At 44.1% G+C, this 17514-nt stretch overlaps 1 pseudogene; it reads left to right on the plus strand.

Annotated features, from left to right (window-relative positions):
* Positions 1–8461: 8461 nt before the first annotated feature.
* On the plus strand, positions 8462–14225 carry LOC113898883 (annotated as a pseudogene).
* Positions 14226–17514: the final 3289 nt, after the last annotated feature.

Consider the following 17514-nt stretch of genomic DNA (forward strand, 5'->3'; position numbering starts at 1 on the left):
GAGCGACCTGGACAAGGTACCGCTAATGTTGTACATGCGGGTGCTCTGCCCAGACCAGGATGAGCTGAAACCCTCTGTCTCCTGGTGGCTCCCGGACATCTCAGCCTCCAGCAGAGAGCAGCTCCTATGAGCAGGGTGGCCACAACTGAGGCCTCCCGGACTGACCCTCACTCAGGACACACGGGGTACTGGTGTCCATCTGCAGCAACCAGATCTCTGGGGATAGGACCGTCAGCTCTGTCACTGCCCTACCAGGCTGGCTGCAACCCCAGCTGAATGGGGCGAGGAGGGGACAGTCTGCACTGCTGCCCTGCCCCTGGCAGGCTAGTGGCTGCTGGGCCACAGGCGCACAAACCAGGCAGGGCCCAGAGGCTCCCAGCCCCGAGACTCCCTCCCAGGGCTGAGCCGTGGGGGCTGGGCCCACTGGCCACATCAGCCAGGCTGTTTAAGCTCCTTTTTTTTCCTTAACAGTGCCCTGGTTATCCGGAATATAAGCCAGATTTGGAAATAATAAAACACCAAAGTAAAAAAGAGCAAAAAAAAAAAAGCTTTTCCTGATACCAGCATGCAGAGCACACAAAAGACCTTTTCAGATCCCTGAACCATCCATCTGAAGTCTTGGGTTCTTACTGCAGCAGAGCCTAGATTCTTCTTTCCAGTACATTTGTATGATGGTCTTGTTGGAGTCACAGATCCGATCACAGTATGTGAAGGAGAGGATGGAGTTTCCTGAAAAGAGAAGAAACTCCTGGAATCAGTCATCTTGGGAAATACTCAGGCCTTGGATAAGAAATAAAGATTTTGTAAGCCACTTAGGAGAGAAAGTTTTCCTTCTCTCTGGGGCTAAGGTTCTAAGGCAGGGATATTCCTGGAGCTTTTCTGCTATTGGGATGAGGGTAGGGCCTCGCTGATGGTTCAGAGGATAAAGAATCTGCCTGCAATGTAGGAGACCCAGGTTTGATCCCTGGTTCTGGAGGATCCCCTGAAAAAGAGAATGGCTACCAACTCCAGTATTCTTGCTGGAGAATTCCATGGACAGAGGAAGAAGCCTTCCAGGCTGCAGTCCATGGAATCACAAAGAGCTGGACACGACTGAGCGACTAACACACACGAGTAAAACTAAGACATTCAGCATCAGACGTACCCTCTGTCACTGGCCTGCCTTCTTGATCTCTCTGAGTCACAAGCTGCAGTTTCATGCTGCAGATGGAAATTTTCCATGAGGATTACTCAGTAGGAAACATGTCATTCTGTCTGCATGGTTGTCATCAGGTTCTGTTCTGTAACAGCTAGGCTGCAACATTAGCTGCAGTAACAAACAGCCCCAAAACCTCTATGGCATAAAACAGGGAACATTTGTTTCTTGTTTATCTACATGTTTAATGCAGGCATGTGCCTTGTGTGGCCTCTGCTTAAAGCTGTTATCTTTTCAGGCCCTTAAACCTGCCCCCCACCCCAGGCCAGCAGTGGTGGATGTGACTTCCGCTGGTCCAAAGTAATGCCACACATGGGCAAAGGCAGCAGAATGATGGTGGCCACAGACCCCAATCCCATATTCCAAAGGAATCACTTGAGTCTTTGGATGAAGGGTATATGGTTTTAATTAGGAAAATGATAATCAAATTTGAAATGTACTGAGCAGGCAGTTAGCTTTCCTGACAAAATAACTCTGTAACGATGGTCTGGTCATAGGAAGGTGAAGAAAGAGAGATGATGGAATAAGCAGAGAAGAGAGGATGAGTGAAGCTTGAGAAGCAAATAGAGACATAAGAGAAGTGAAGGCAAGAAGGAGATTCATGAGCGTGAGTATTGCCCATCTTCCCCCGAGGTGGCTTTGGCACAGCTTTCTCCTCCTCCTCTGATGCTCCATGGTTGTTCATTTCTCTAGGTTCTGACTACTTAATTGAACCAAGAAAGACCTGTAGGCAAGAGGAGGCAGAAGGGAAGGGCACGATGATGTGGGCACAGTAAGTCTCCTACATATGAACCTTTAAGTTGCTAACTATCAAAGATGCAAATGTGCATCTGGTTCTAGCAAGGAACCAGAACCATCAATGTGCCATCAATGTCAGGCGTGAGTGAGACTGCAGCTTGCCCTCCGTCTCCCGTTGCTGACGATCCTTCAGCTCTCCCGCCTCCCACCTCCTCTTCCTCCTCTAGTCCATAGCTTTTCTTGTCTGTTCACTGGATGCCAGCCGCCGTGTGCCAGCTGTTGTACTGTTCTACTGTACCTTCCAAGGTACTGTACTATAAGATTAAAAGTGTTTTGTTTACTTTTGATTTTTATGTATTGTGTGAAAAGTATTATAAATCAATTACAGCACAGTACTATAGTCTGTATGTAATGTGTATACATGTGTATATTGTGATTGTGCTAGTTGGGTACCCGGGGTAACTTCTGTTGGACTTATGAACAAACTGGGTTTAACAGACGTGCACTCAGAATGGAACTCGTGATGGGGGGCGGGGGGATGGTGACTCAAAGATGCCTGAGTGTGGACTCTCCAAGATGGGTAACTGGAGGAAGAACAAGGAACAGAAAGGGGCCAAGGAAAATGGAAGTGGCCATGGAGAGTCTAAAATTCAGTATCTGCTTAAGCTGGGGAGACACTGCAGCTGATGAAACTGCTCATCTTCTTGAAATATCAGATTCTTCCTCTGCTGCCCTCTGCCTGATGATGATGGTGAAGCTCACCCTCCTGAGACTGTCTCTGGGACGATTACTAATAGGTTGGGAACTGGTCATCCCAGAATAAATCCACAGAACCCTTGGCCTTATGGTTTGGGGACTGACCTGCCCTGAATAGGGCAGTCTGGTCATGCTCCCAGGGCAGCCCGTTCCATCCATCATTAGACACACGCCCAGTCGAACTACCTCCGTGAGGACCAAGGCTTTGGAGAACTGGCTGGAATTGCTGGGTAGAGGTGGGATGACTGTATTCCAGAGAAAACCTTGCTGTGATCCATGAGAAATCACTAAAGTTTGTTTAAAAAGTATGGAAAAATTGAAAATTAAGCTTTTACAGCTTCACAAACCTAGCATTAAAATACCATTTTAATGTAACCAGAGCTGCTTTCTGTAGCACTTTGCTAGCAGAGACCATCAGATTAATAGGCATCTCTATGAAATGTCAGACTGTCTTTTCATATAAAAACCATGAAATTGTTTAATTGAAATCCATTGCAAGAGAGGTTCTGAATTCTCAAAGAGAGGACATGTATTTGCCTAGAAAAGTAACAAGACACTCCCCAAGATCTGTTAGGCCTTGAAGGGGCAGTTGGGTTTTGCTCACATCATAGACTCTATTTATCATCTTTTTTCATGACTTAATTGTGGAATTGCTTTTTTTTTAATTTACATGAAATAGAAATAGTTTTACACTCATTGTCCTGTTGAATATCTCCTCTGTCCTGAAATTAATACTTGCTTTTTCTTCCTCCATCTACAAATACAATATTTCCTTGGGAGCGGTCATGTTTTACAAAGGGCAACCGCAAACCTAATCAATGCCTTTGTGTGAAAAAAAGGCAGAAGGGCTCATCCATAGAGAACATATTGATGGTTGCTGGGATGGGGGGTGTGGGGGAGATTGAAATGGGTGAAGGGATTTTAAGGTACAGACTTCCAGTTGTAAAGTAAGTCAGTCCAGGGAATGTAATGTACAGTATGGTGACTATAGTTGATATGGTGCATATTTGAAGTTGCCAAGAGAGTAGATCTTAAAAGTCCTCATCACAAGAAAAAAAATTTATAGCTATGGCAGACATTAACTAGACTTATTGTGGTGTCATTTCACAAGATATGTAAGTATCACATCCTTACATTTTACACCTGAAACTAACATAATGATATATGTCAATTATAGCTCAATTAAAAAAAATAAAGACCCAACCCAATGGGTGCCCAGCTTGGTAAGTCCCAGTGTCTGAGAGAAATATAGGGTAACCCTGCCTCTGGGAAGATCTCTTCTCCAGGCTGCATGGCTTGGTGAGCAGAGTATTGGCTTGATTTCAATCCCACACATCCTTTAGGTAGGCATTTTGTGAAATGCACAAACTGCACAACCCTCAATACTCATTGGAAGGACTGATGCTGAAGCTTCAGTACTTTGGCCACTTGATTCGAAGAGCCAGCCCATTGGAAAAGACCTTGATACTGGGAGAGATTAAGGAGGAGAAGAGGGCAACGGAAGATGAAATGGTTGGATGGCATCATTGACTCAAAGGACATGAGTTTGAGCAAACTCTGGGAGACAGTGAAGGACAGAGAAGCCTGCCATACTACAGTCCATGGGGTCACAAAGAATCAGACACAACTGAGCAACTGAATAACAAAAACAACAACACATGTTAGTTCTTACATGTTCTTATGTGATGTGTCTCCTTAGCTCCATTTGATCGGTCCAGGGGTGGCTTCTTATATAAGCCAGGCCAATCAGAGCTCTTCAGTGGAATTTTTTTCCAACTAGACCCAAGAGAGTCAGACCTTCTCTGTTAGCGAAAGTCAAATGATGAATTTTGTAAACTATTGGTGACTAGGGTTCCTACCATTTGATAAAAACCATTGGTAGTGCAAAAAGAATGGAGCCGGGGCACAAGGAAACAAAGCCAAGAGATGACAAACACTCAGTGAGCACCGAGGTTCCTGGTTCCAGTGGCGCCTGAGACCGGCGGCATCGTTGTCCTTCTCGTGGTGGGTGGTCTGGCTGTTCAGCCCTCACCTAGATTCTATGAATCAGAGACATCCTTTTCGCATCAGCTTCTTTGAGTCGGGTTTGCACCATGGCAACTTGAGAGTCATGAAAAAAAATGCAGCGATGGTGCAAAGAGCAGCTGTCTATCACGGCAGCCAGTCATGGCTCCAGCCCCTACCTGTGACCAGCTCCCGTAACCTGTGCACAGACAGGTCTGTGTTTGTTACATGGTCAGGAGCCAACAAGCCCCCATTTCTAGCAATATGACCTTATCCCAGACGCTAGACCTCAGTTTCCACATCTGCAAAGTGGGAAATTCAAGAATTCCTACTTCATAGAGTTTTTGTGAGGATTAAATGAAGGAATGCATGTAAATATTTAGGACAGTGCCTGGCATCCAGTACATGTTAGATCTGATTACTACTGTTTTCTTATTTCCAGTGTCAAATGGGGCTTGACATAGGATAGACACTAGTAAGAGTTGCAATGGGTATGACAATCTCATTTTTAGCCTTAACTACATCATTAACATTCTGTGACCTTAGGAAAATTATTTATATTTTTGAATCTCAGTTTTCTTATCTGTAAATGGGAAAAAATATTTTTGACAGGTGAATTAAAAGGTAACACAAAATGATGTGCATAAGCAGATTTCATGAACTCAAACTCTATCCAATTATAAAAGATGAAGGATTAGAAAGATGAATCTAAGTTTGCTCCTTTATGGTGATGCTAATATATAAATATTTTAGCAGCTGGAAAATAAGGGAAATCACAACTGTAAATAATAAAAATATTTTCTTAAATTGTTTTATAAAAAAGGAAGAACTTGTAAACTGATATTCTCCTATTGAATGCAATAGGTACCATATGTCCTAAAAAAGAGACTTTTTCCTCCATGGGGATCAATAAAACTACTTTCATTTTGATTGGGAAATATGTGTTTTTTAAACATTTTTATTTTTCTTAAATTGGCCCTCATGCACAAACTTTGCTTTCCCCTCATGAAGACTGTCTAAGAATTTTGATAGTGTCCCAAGCTTAATCTGGGAAAACAACAATTTTAAAATTTCAACTCAAATCTTGGCATGATGTTTAAAACATTAGCCTGCCTCCAACAAAAGAAGCTTTAGATCAAACCATCTGTTTTCTTAGCATGCTAGCCTTTGGTAAGTGGAGATTTTGAAAATAAAACTGAATATAATCATCTTTGGACCATTTCAGTGAGAGAGGATAGCTTCACCAAAAAAAAAAAAAAAGCTCTATTGCTTTTTCTAGCAAGTTTGCAGATTTGATTAAAGAAGATGTTTAGCAGAATAAATTCAAGTTAAAGAACTAAAAATATGAGAAAATATAAGAACAGGCAAGTTCTTATATGTGCAAGTTGAGCACAGTGCTACAACATCTCGCTTCTCTTTTAATTTAGAACATCGCCTAAAAGTTTGATGCTTTCAAACTATGGTGCTGGAGAAGACTCTTGAGAGTCCTTTGGACAGCAAGGAGATCACACCAGTCAATCCTAAAGGAAATAAACCCTGAATATTCATTGGAAGGACTGATGCTGAAGCTGAAGCTGCAATACTTTGGCCATCTGATGCGAAGAACTGACTCACTGGAAAAGACCATGATGCTGGGAAATATTGAAGGCAGGAGGAGAAGGAGTAACAGAGGATGAGATAGTTGGATGGCATCATTGACTCAATGGACATGCGTTGAGCAAACTCCAGGAGATAGTGAAGGGCAGGGAAGCCTGGCGTGCTGCAGTTCGTGGGATCGCAAAGAGTCAGACACGACTGACTGAACAACGACAGCAATCCGTTCTCTGTCACAGCCTCCTCCCCTCTTAACCTGAACATTTGCAAGAAAGGAGACTGTGGGGATTAGAGAGAGTCCAGGTGTCTGACTCACCTATTTTCCAGCCTGGCCATAGACCTGCTCAGAAGAGCTCCTTGGTGATGTGGTTGCAAGATTGTGGTGGACACCCTCCAGGCTAGACTGCCTTCCCGCAGCACTTTCCCTTGCTCCCTTGATAGCAATAACTCTGTTTTGATCAGTTTTCAGTATGCCTAACCCTAGAATATAATTCAGGATTGGTGTGCATGCATGCTAAGTTGCTTCAGTTTTGTCTGACTCTTTGTGACTCCATGGACTGTAGCCCATCAGGCTCTTCTGTCCATGGGATTCTCCTGGCAGAAATGCTGGAGTGGGTGGCCAAGCCCTCCTACAGGGGATCTTTCTGACCCAGGGATGGAACCCGAGTCTATTATGTCTCCTGCATTGGCAGCCATGTTCTTTACCACTAGCGCCACCTGAGAAGCCCATAACTGAAGATTGATCTCTATCAATTCTTTGCCCCTAGAGGTGGCAGAATGACCCAGTCTTGGCCAATGTGATTCCAGAGGACCTGCTGGGGACTCAGAGAGTTTCCTCACAGACAGAAGGGGAAGGGCCCATGAGTCCACCCTTTTGCCCTCCCCTCGACTTCCTTCTTTGAACACTTTTGTGAGGATATGATGCCTGGAGCCATGTGGTACCTTTGGGAACCACAATGGGAAGACAAGCCCATCAGAGGGACTGAAGCAGTAGCCCAACTGTACTGAACTGCTGACACTCTCCTGAAACTCCCACCCCTAGACTTCCTGTTACATGAGTAATTAAGTAACTTTACTGGTTAAACTGTGGTTAGGTGTTTTGTTATTTGTAAGGATACATGCAGGCTAAGTCGATTTAGTTGTGTCTGACTATTTGCGACCTATGGACCATCCTCTGTCCATGGGATTCTCCATGCAAGAATACTGGAGTGGGTTGCTGTTTCCTTCTCCAGGGGATGTTCCCCACGCAGGGATGGCACCCACCTCTCTTAGGTCTCCTGCATGGGTAGGCGGGTTCTTTACCACTAGAGCCAACTGGGAAGTCTACTTTAAGGAAATACTTCTAAGGAAAATCACCCTAATTGAGAACAGGGTCTTCCACAAAGAATTTTACCTGCAATGTTCCCTCCTGCCTGCCCGCTTCATGTTGAACCACAGAACACCAGAGCTGAAAGTCACTCTAAATCTCCAATTAATAGGTGGTAAAGGAAGAAGTTCAGACATGATTCTACTTGACTGAAGTGATGAGTCTTGTTAGTGTAAATGTCTATGGAAAAGGAGAAAGTCACATCAGACATTTGAACTTTGGTGTGACTGACTCTAGCCAGATCACCTCCTAGAAACAGATTTGCCTGTGGACAAAGCACATGAAGTTCCAGGAAACTTAGGAGGTATCTTTAAGAAGGAAAAAGATACAGAAAGGGGAATTGGAGGTTCTTGATCAATATCTTTGTTTTTATTATTTTTTAAATTTTATATTGGAGTATAGTTGATTATGTGGCTCAGATGGTAAAGAACCTGCCTGCAATGTAGGTGGCCTGGGTTTGATCCCTAGGTTGGGAAGATCCCCTGGAGAAGGGAATGGCAACCCACTCCAGTATTCTTGCCTGGAGAATTCCATGGACAGAGGAGCCTGGCGGGCTACAATCCATGGGGTTACAAAGAGTTGGACATGACTGAGCAACTAACACACACACACACACATAGTTGATTAACAATGTGTTCATTTCACATGTACAGCAAAGTGATTTGGTGTCTTTTCAAATACATGTTCAGATACACGTGTCTGTTCTTTTTCAAATTCTTTTCCTTTTTTTTAAGGCCAAGTCTGAAGTTTTTCCACAAATGTCATGTGAGGTGGAGAATGCATACTTACAAATTGCTTTCCAAACAAGCATGGTAAACATTTCCTCCAGAAGGCATGGGACCTTCGACCTCATCATTCCTGAGCTGCTAGGCCCTGCTCTGGGTACTGGAAGCTCTGGCAATGGGGAGGTCAGTAGGTCCCTAGAACCTCCGGAAGAGATTTACAAAACAAACCACAGATACGAAATAAATGCTATTAAGAGGAGTATCAGAGACTAGTTTCAAAAGCTGCAAATATTTTCTGAACTTCTGCCATCTGATTCTGCAGTGGTCATGTAGATACAACACAACTATCCAGTTTGTTACAGTTGTTGGTTTATAAGACTTTTCTTGAAATATTGATAACCCCTTCTATCTTCCCCTCAAACTTTTATCAAACTCAAGCAGATTTTTGTCAGAGAAAACATATTCTTGTAACTTAATTGATAAAAGCAATGCATGTGTACATTCCTACCTGTCCTCTGCATGGCTTAGCCCTGGCTCTATTTAGCAAAGGAAGTGGAACATAATAGATGCTCAATAAATATTTATGTGTTAGATGCATGAAGAAATGCAGGAAACTTACAAATACTGACAAACAATTTGAGAGACACATACTCTTTACACATACATTTGTACATTTGTACACAGACAAATCTTATTCCATAAATATATTTTCTATTTATATTTTGAGTTGTCTGTTTCTTTTGCTGTAGAAGGGGAAGCTGATGAGACTTGTTATTTCCTGAAAATGGGATTTGGGGAAGTTTTCAACGATATTATCCTCCATTATAAAAAGGGACAGAAGGGAGACAAGCTGCTTCCACAAGTTTACACGTCGCTAACAAATCTAAGCTTTCTAACTGCCACTAAAAAATTCCTCCACTCTGCTATGTAGGTCAGTCTAAGACAGTTGATAAAGCTTTATAGTCCAACTAGAATGATTTAAAAACCTGAAAGAACCCAAGTAAGTAAATAATAAATGCTCACCTTCATTTGCTATTACACGGGGTAAACATGAGTCATGACATAATTTCTTTGCTCAGTGGAAGAGGGATTTATGCCTTTATGTTGCCAAGCTTGTTTCAGGGGCTGTTGGAGTTGAGTTTGCAGCTCTGGAAGTAAATGAGGAGTCTGTCATTGAGACTCCCTGGAAAGCCCTCATTAGCAACATAATTTAGCAAATATGACATTGACATCACTGTGCCAGTCCCAGGCATATATGCCATTCCAGTAAATCACCTCCTGCACATCCTCTGCATGCCCAGGCCTGGGACTGTTACTCCGAGACTCTAGAGGGAAAGAATTTAGAGTTTAAAGTTTCACCTGGCAGACTATTATAAAATGTTATTACAACAACTCATGCAAAGAATTGACTCATTGGAAAAAACCCTGATGCTGGGAGGGGTTGGGTGCAGGAGGAGAAGGGGACAACAGAGGATGAGATGGCTGGATGGCATCACCGATTCAATGCACATGAGTTTGGGTGAACTCTGGGAGTTGGTGATGGACAGGGAGGCCCAGCGTGATGCAATTCATGGGGTCGCAAAGAGTCGGACACGACTGAGCGACTGATCTGAACTGAACAGGGAGCCACAGAGGGACGCAACAGGACTTGAGTCCAAATTACAGTCAATTTCTGATAATGGACCTCCACGTTATTTGCGCACTGGATTATCCTTACCTTTGGCAGAATTGTCCTTGGGTAAAACAAAGCAGAGAAATCAGGACAGTTTGTCTTAAGTTCCACTTTGCCATTTCTTCAGCAAATACATATGAAGCACATATTAGATGCCAAGCATTGTCTCAGTGTGGTGATCCTGCAGACAACAAAACAGCTCCTGCTCTCATGGGTCCTAGTTTATTAGGCAGAGGCAATAAATAAATGAATAAAAATACATAATATGAAACTGGATCACCATAAATGCTATGATAAAAGACAAGGATGAGGTGATGGGAGTGACATTCCAGGTAGAGCTCTCTATAGGAGAGAAGGGAGTGAATTGAGGGGCCAGCCTTGGGCTGTCTAGAGGCAGAAGCTCCAGGCAGTGGGAAGAGCAGGTGCAAGGGATCCAGGGCAGGCTTGTACAAGGGCAGATGCAGGCAGGGGATGTGCGAGGACCAGGCAGTGTGTCAAGCAGAGTGAGCGAGGAGTTGAGTGTGTGAATTGTGTCAGAGAGACACCCAGGGGAACAAGCATGTGGGGCATGGAGACCCTAGGGAGGACTTTGGATTGGTCAGTGCATTTAGAGTGTTGTCACAAAAGAGTATCAGAATCCACATTGCCTTTTAAAAGGATCCTCTGGCTGTAGTTTAACACACACACTAAACCATGTGTGTGTTGAGTCTGGGAGGGACACTAGAAATACAAATGGGAAAATCACATAAGATTACAGAAATCCTCCCCAGAGATGACTGGTTTGGACCAGAAAGGATTTCTGGCTGGGTTGGATACAGGATGGGAAAAAGAGAAAAATGAAGGATAACTCTGGTAAAGCGCCTCATCACCCGAGCAGGACTACAGTTATTCTCATTTGGGGGGATCAGTTCCAGCTCCCCGACCCCCACCCTCTGAATACCAAAATCCAAGGATGCTCAAATTCCTCATGTAAAACAGCATACTATTTGCATTTAAGCTACACACATCCTTCTGTATACTTTAAAACATCTCTAGGTTACTTGAAATACTTAATATAATGTAAATGCTATGCAAGTAGTTACCAGAGTGTGACAAATTCAAGTTTTGCTTTTTGGAACTTTCTGGATTTTTTTTTTCTGAATACTTTCAATCTGTAGCTGCTTACATCCACAGAGGCAAACTCCAAGTTTAGAGGGCTAACTGTCTTCATTAAGATGGGCAAGATTGTGAGAGAAGCCGGTTTGGGTGAATGTGAGCAGGTAATCCAGAGGCCAATTGTAGACTGACAATGTGTGAAATCTTTGGAGAAGCCCTCTTAATGAAGGTGATTATGACGGCAGTTAGGCACTTTGGACACTGCTCCTGTACAAAAGACATCAAGGGCGAGAGGGCCCAGTACGATTATCTCACAGTGTGGGGTGCTGGGAGCCCCAGCTGCCATCATGGGCGCAGACAACTGTTAGTGCTGCTGCTTCATTGAAGTGCCGGTGACTGCGGGATACACATGTGCTCAGCCTTCTGCAATAGTAGAACACCCAGGAAGGGACACTGGAGGCAGACAAAGCGACTGGCAGGCCTTCTAGCAGCCCAAGAATACCGACACCAACTGTGTGGCTTGGGAGACTGGAAAGGAAACCAACCCAGAGAATCCCACACACTGGATCCTATCTTATTTCCACTTTACAATGTGCGCTCCCCTCATCTTGCTGTTTGTGTCCTAATGCAGCCACCGAAAACACTGCTGTGGTTAGAAAATCCGATTGGAAAATGAACTTGGATATCCATGGTGAAACATGGATGAAACATGGTGAAACACTGGTGAATGTAGGCACAAGTGCCCCCTAGAAATAAGTCTTTGGAGATCTGCTCAAGTTACTTGAGTAGCAAATAAGGTTTCAGCACAAGCAAAGGAGCTATGAATTGAAGATGAAGAATGTGTCGTCTTCATAGAGATCAACCCACAGAAAAAAAGAATGAAATCATGCCATTCCATGGGTGGACCTAGAGATTACCATACTAAGTGAAACAAGTCAGACAGGGAAAGACAAATATCATGTGATATCACTTATATGTAGAATCTTCAAAAAAAGATACAAATGAACTTATTTACAAAACAGGGAGAAACCCACAGACATAGAAAACAAACTTATGGTTACCAAAAGGGAAAGGGAGGGCAGAGGGTCAAATTGGAGTTTGGGATTAACAGATACACACTGCTGCTGCTGCTAAGTCATGTCAGTAGTGTCTGACTCTGTGCAACCCCATAGACGAAAGCCCACCAGGCTCTCCACTCCCTGGGATTCTCCAGGCAAGAACACTGGAGTGGGTTGCCATTTCCTCCTCCAATGCATGAAAGTGAAAAGTGAAAGTGAAGTTGCTCAGTCGTGTCCGACTCTTCACAACCCCATGGACTGCAGCCCACCAGGCTCCTCCATCCATGGGATTTTCCAGGCAAGAGTACTGGAGTGGGGTGCCATCACCTTCTCCAAACAGATACACACTACTATATATAAAACATAACCAACAAGGACCTACTGTATAGCACAAGGAACTCTACTCAATATCTTGTAATAACCTAAAAGGGAAAAGAATCTGAAAAAGAATGTATATATTCAGTTATCCATATATATAACTGAGTCACTTCACTGTATACCTGAAACTAACACAATATTTGTAAATCAACCATACTTCAATTTAAAAACATTGTAATCCAAGCAATCATTTTTCTCACCCTTAAAAAAAAAATGGGTACATGAGATGGGTCCAGTGTATGAATTGTAGAATCAGAACAGGTTAGGTTTTTATCCAAAGCTAAGCCTGTGGAAAATATTACTTCAAAGTCAAAATTAAGGCTAAGAAAAGATCTCCAATCAAGACTGATCTAGGGGCCTTCCTGGTGGCTCAGGGGTAAAGAATCTGCCTACCAATGCAGGAGACATGAGTTCAATCCCTGATCCGAGAAGATCCCACATACCTCGGAAAAACCAATCCTGTGGGCCACAACTATTGAGCCCACGTGCGGCAACTGCTGAAGCCCCATAGCCCAGAGCCTGTGCTCTGCAGCATGAGAAGCCACTGCAATGAGAAGCCCTCCCACTGCAACTAGAGAGCAGCCCCCTGGCCGAAGCTAGAGAAAAAGCCTGTGCAGCAAGGAAGACGCAGCACATCAAAAACAAATAAATAGACAAATAAAATTATAAAAAAGAAGAAAATCGATCTAGATGATGATATAACTGGCCTAAAACAGAGGTGTTTGTGGGATGCTAAAGTTAACTGTGACTCAAGATCTTGTTACCAGGGGAGAAAGGAGAATCCGAAGCACAATCAACTGTTTGCAAGAATCTCTCTCCAATTCTTCCATCTGTAAAGGCCAGAGAAGACTGAAATGTACCTGAAGAGTTAACTAGTCCAAATATCTGTGGATCCTGTGTTACCAAGTAACATTTCCCAGCTGCCTGCAACATATACAACTAGGAAGGAGTCAGAGAAGAAGAAAAAGAAGGCTTCAAAACTGACTCCACACCACCACTCCCAGGAGACCACAGAAAACCTGTAACAAAGCAGGATGCCTCTGCCCATAAGACTCAGATTCCTGACCATGGTCAACTCTGAGGCCAAGTGCTCAAGCCAGACTTCCCCCAGACCAGAAGAAAGGATCTCGTGCACCTGTCATCCTAACTCAGCCAGCTACGTCTCACTGAAGACCTTGCTTAATGCAAAAGACTTTCTACAGGATCTGGAATTTGTCCCATCTGATGAAAAGCAAAAGCAAGGCTGCCATTGAGAAAATGAAACTGTAATTCAGAGCAAGAAAGAGCAGATACAGTCAGAGGGCATGACAGTGACTGAGCTCTTCATGGAGTGGTAACCAGCCCTGTAAGTGCAGGTCTTAGGAGTAGAGGGGCCAGGCTGTAGCACTTTGGGTTCAGGGTCCCTCCTGGCAGTTCAAAGATCGGCTGTGGCTCTTGCCTGATGGTTCACTAGTTGATACATTTGCTAAAGGTAAGAACTGTCTCAAGATGACGGGGTTTGTCTGGATCCAAATGTTCAGAAACAGGATGCAGTGGTACTGGAACTCAGCTATCCCAAACGTCCTTGGGATAAATCACTTTTCTTGCAGTTCTGAGAAAACTTTACAGCTTCACGGTAAAGTATACCTCCCACTTGAGACTCTGAATTGGTTGGTCTCTCCTTTGTTTGGAATTTGGGATTAAAAAACATAGATATACCTTGACCTGAAGGCTATAAAGTCAAGGGTCTTTTTTTAACCTTTTAATTTTTATTTATTTATGCATATTTTTGACCATGCTGCAAGGCATGTGCGATCTCTGTTCCCTGACCAGGGATAGAACCTGCACCGGATACAGAGGGAAGCGTGGAGTCTTAACCACCGGACCAACAGGGAAGTCCTGAAGTCGACTTTTATCAACTGACTGAAAACTTAAATAAGATGAAGTTCACAAATTGCTCTTTTTACCAGACCGAATTTAACCCTTTGTGGAGAACTCGGATGAACACACCTAGTTTCTGTGACTTTTATCTTTTTCCGTTGCTGCTGCTGCTGCTAAGTCGCTTCAGTCGTGTCCGACTCTGTGCGTGCCATAAATGGAAGCCCACAAGGCTCCCCCGTCCCTGGGATTCTCCAGGCAAGAGTACTGGAGTGGGTTGCCATTTCCTTCTCCAATGCGTGAAAGTGAAAAGTGAAAGAGAAGCCGCTCAGTCGTGTCTGACTCTTAGCGACCCCATGGACTGCAGCCTACCAGGCTCTGCCGTCCACGGAATTTTCCAGGCAAGAGTACTGGAGTGGGATGCCATTGTCTTCTCCGATCTTTTTCCGTTACCTCCTCCGATTCTTTATTTCTTCATCCTCCCCTCCTCCCACCCGTGGGTTGGGGGCCTGACACAGACTAGACCTTCCTCCCAAACTACCGACTTACGTGATGCTACAGAGAATGGAGGTGCAGTTTGCAAAACCAGATATTATTTGTTATTCTTATTGCAAGCTTTGCAATGACCACGATGCCACTTAGAAGATGCTGGCATCACCCCTGGCCCATAGGCTAACCTCTGAATTACCAGTGTCTAATCACAGAGCAGAGCTGCAGTGTCATAAATGTCACCACACTCCACGGCTCTGATATACGCCCGCATTGAGGTCAAGAACAGGAAATTTAAATATCAGGGTTGAGCTTCTGAGCAATCATATCATTTCTATTGACCACCTAATGAAAATGTATGGCATTTAACAGTGAAAAGATAAGTTTACCTGGGGCTCCCAGCTTCCATAGCTGTGCTAATGCCATTGCCAAGAAAGGCTCTCACCATACGTTTAATTTTAAGATTCTCCTGTTACCAGGAGGAAAGGGGGTAAGGCATAAATTGAGAGATTGAGACTGACATATACACACTACTGTATATAAAATGTACACAGTCCACAGTGTCCCAAAGAGTCAGACACAACTGGAGCAACTTAGCACACAAGCGTATATAAAATAGGGGCTTTCCTGGTGACTCGTTGTAAAGGATCCACCTGCAATGCAAGAGATGTGGTTTCGATCCCTGGGTTGGGAAGATCCCCAAGAAGAGGGCATGGCAACCCACTCCAGTATTCTTGCCTGGAAAATCCCACAGACAGAGGAGCCTTGTGGGCTATAGTCCACAGGGTCGCAGAGTCAGACACAAAGCGACTGAGCATACACGCACACATATTTAAAATAGATAACCAATAGGGACACACTGTATAGCGTAGGGAACTCTATTCAGTTCTTTGGGTATATGTATATGCAGAACTGATTCACTTTGCTGTACATCTGACACACAATACTGTTAATCAAGTATACTCCAATAAAAATTAATTCTAAAAAAATAATTGAAGAGAGCACAGGAAGACTGAGGACACGTTGGGGACTTTCATTCTTCAATTTCTTTACCAAGCTATATAAATAAAGATTTAGACACTGGTAAGCATCATAAGGAAGAAGGCAATGGCACCCCACTCCAGTACTCTTGCCTGGAAAATTCCATGGACAGAAGAGCCTGGTAGGCTGCAGGCCATGGGGTCGCTAGAGTCGGACACGACTGAGCGACTTCACTTTCACTTTTCACTTTCATGCATTGGAGAAGGAAATGGCAACCCACTCCAGTGTTCTTGCCTGGAGAATCCCAGGGACGGAGGAGCCTGGTGGGCTGCCGTCTATGGGTTCGCACAGAGTCGGACACGACTAAAGTGACGTAGCAGCAGCAGCAGCAAGCATCATAAGAACACTGACAGATGAACTGTAAAGGCCAAAGTAAAGTGAAGTCGCTCACTTGTGTCCGACTCTTTGCGACCCCATGGACGGTAGCCTACCAGGCTCCGAGGTCCATGAGATTTTCCAGGCAAGAATACTGGAGTGGGCTGCCATTTCCTTCTCCAGGGGATCTTCCCAACCCAGGGATTGAACCCGGGTCTCCTGCATTGCAGACAGACGCTTTACCGTCTGAGCCATAACTCCCTTGCTAAAGGCCAAAGTAAAGGGAAGATGAAACCTTGGGGTAATCTATCTGGGTAGATAATGCCTAGGATATTTTCCTGGGGTCCTACAGATTCGATGTTTAATAGCAACTATAAAAACATCCAAAGAGTGTGTGTGAATATAAGCATAGAAATAGTCACATACTGCTAAACCATTCACACCAGAAAATGAAGCAAAAATGTGTTATCACATGTATGAAATGGGGCAAAAGTTAATTGCATTGGTGGAATCTAATTTATAGTCATGAGAGGGGAAAAAAATTCCCAAGAAACCAGGGTAACCATTGCTGGCAAGGGGATTGTGGACACGGCTCCTGGCAACTGTGACCTTGAATAATTTAAGGAGTCTGACATCACTTGTTAAACAAGAAACTTCCTATTCCTTTTGAAATTAATCATGAGGGTGGAAAGTAAGAAAAGACTCCCCTTGACCATGAGAATTTGCAGAGAACCTTGAGCTCCAAAGCCCATGGAGAGCCATTCAGACGTATTGCCCCAACACTCGTGCTGAAAGCAGCCCATGCCCCACAAGACTCTCCAGCTCCTTGATCTGTCCCGGGAGAGCAGACCAGTGGCTGGGAAGGTGGCAGCCTTTGTGTGCAGCCTCCACCTGTGACTTACCAGCTGTGGAACCTTGGACAAGGGACTTATTTTTCTCTGCCTCAGTTTCTACTTCTGAAAAATGGAGATGTTAATTTGCTGTCGTTGTTTAGTCCCGACTCTTTGCGACCCCACAGACTGCTGTCCGCCAGGCTCCTTTGTCCATGGAATTCTCAGGCAAGAATATTGGACCGGGTTGCTATTTCCTTCTCCAGGGGATCATCCCCACCCAGGGATCGAACTCGTGTCTCCTGCACTGCAGGCAGATTCTTTACCACTGAGCCACCGAGGAAGCCCTGGAGATGTTAACATGCCTGCTTTATGGGACTGTTGGGAGGACTAACTAAGTTA

This window comes from Bos indicus x Bos taurus, chromosome 9 (genome assembly GCF_003369695.1).
Source record: "Bos indicus x Bos taurus breed Angus x Brahman F1 hybrid chromosome 9, Bos_hybrid_MaternalHap_v2.0, whole genome shotgun sequence".
NCBI lineage: Eukaryota > Metazoa > Chordata > Mammalia > Artiodactyla > Bovidae > Bos > Bos indicus x Bos taurus.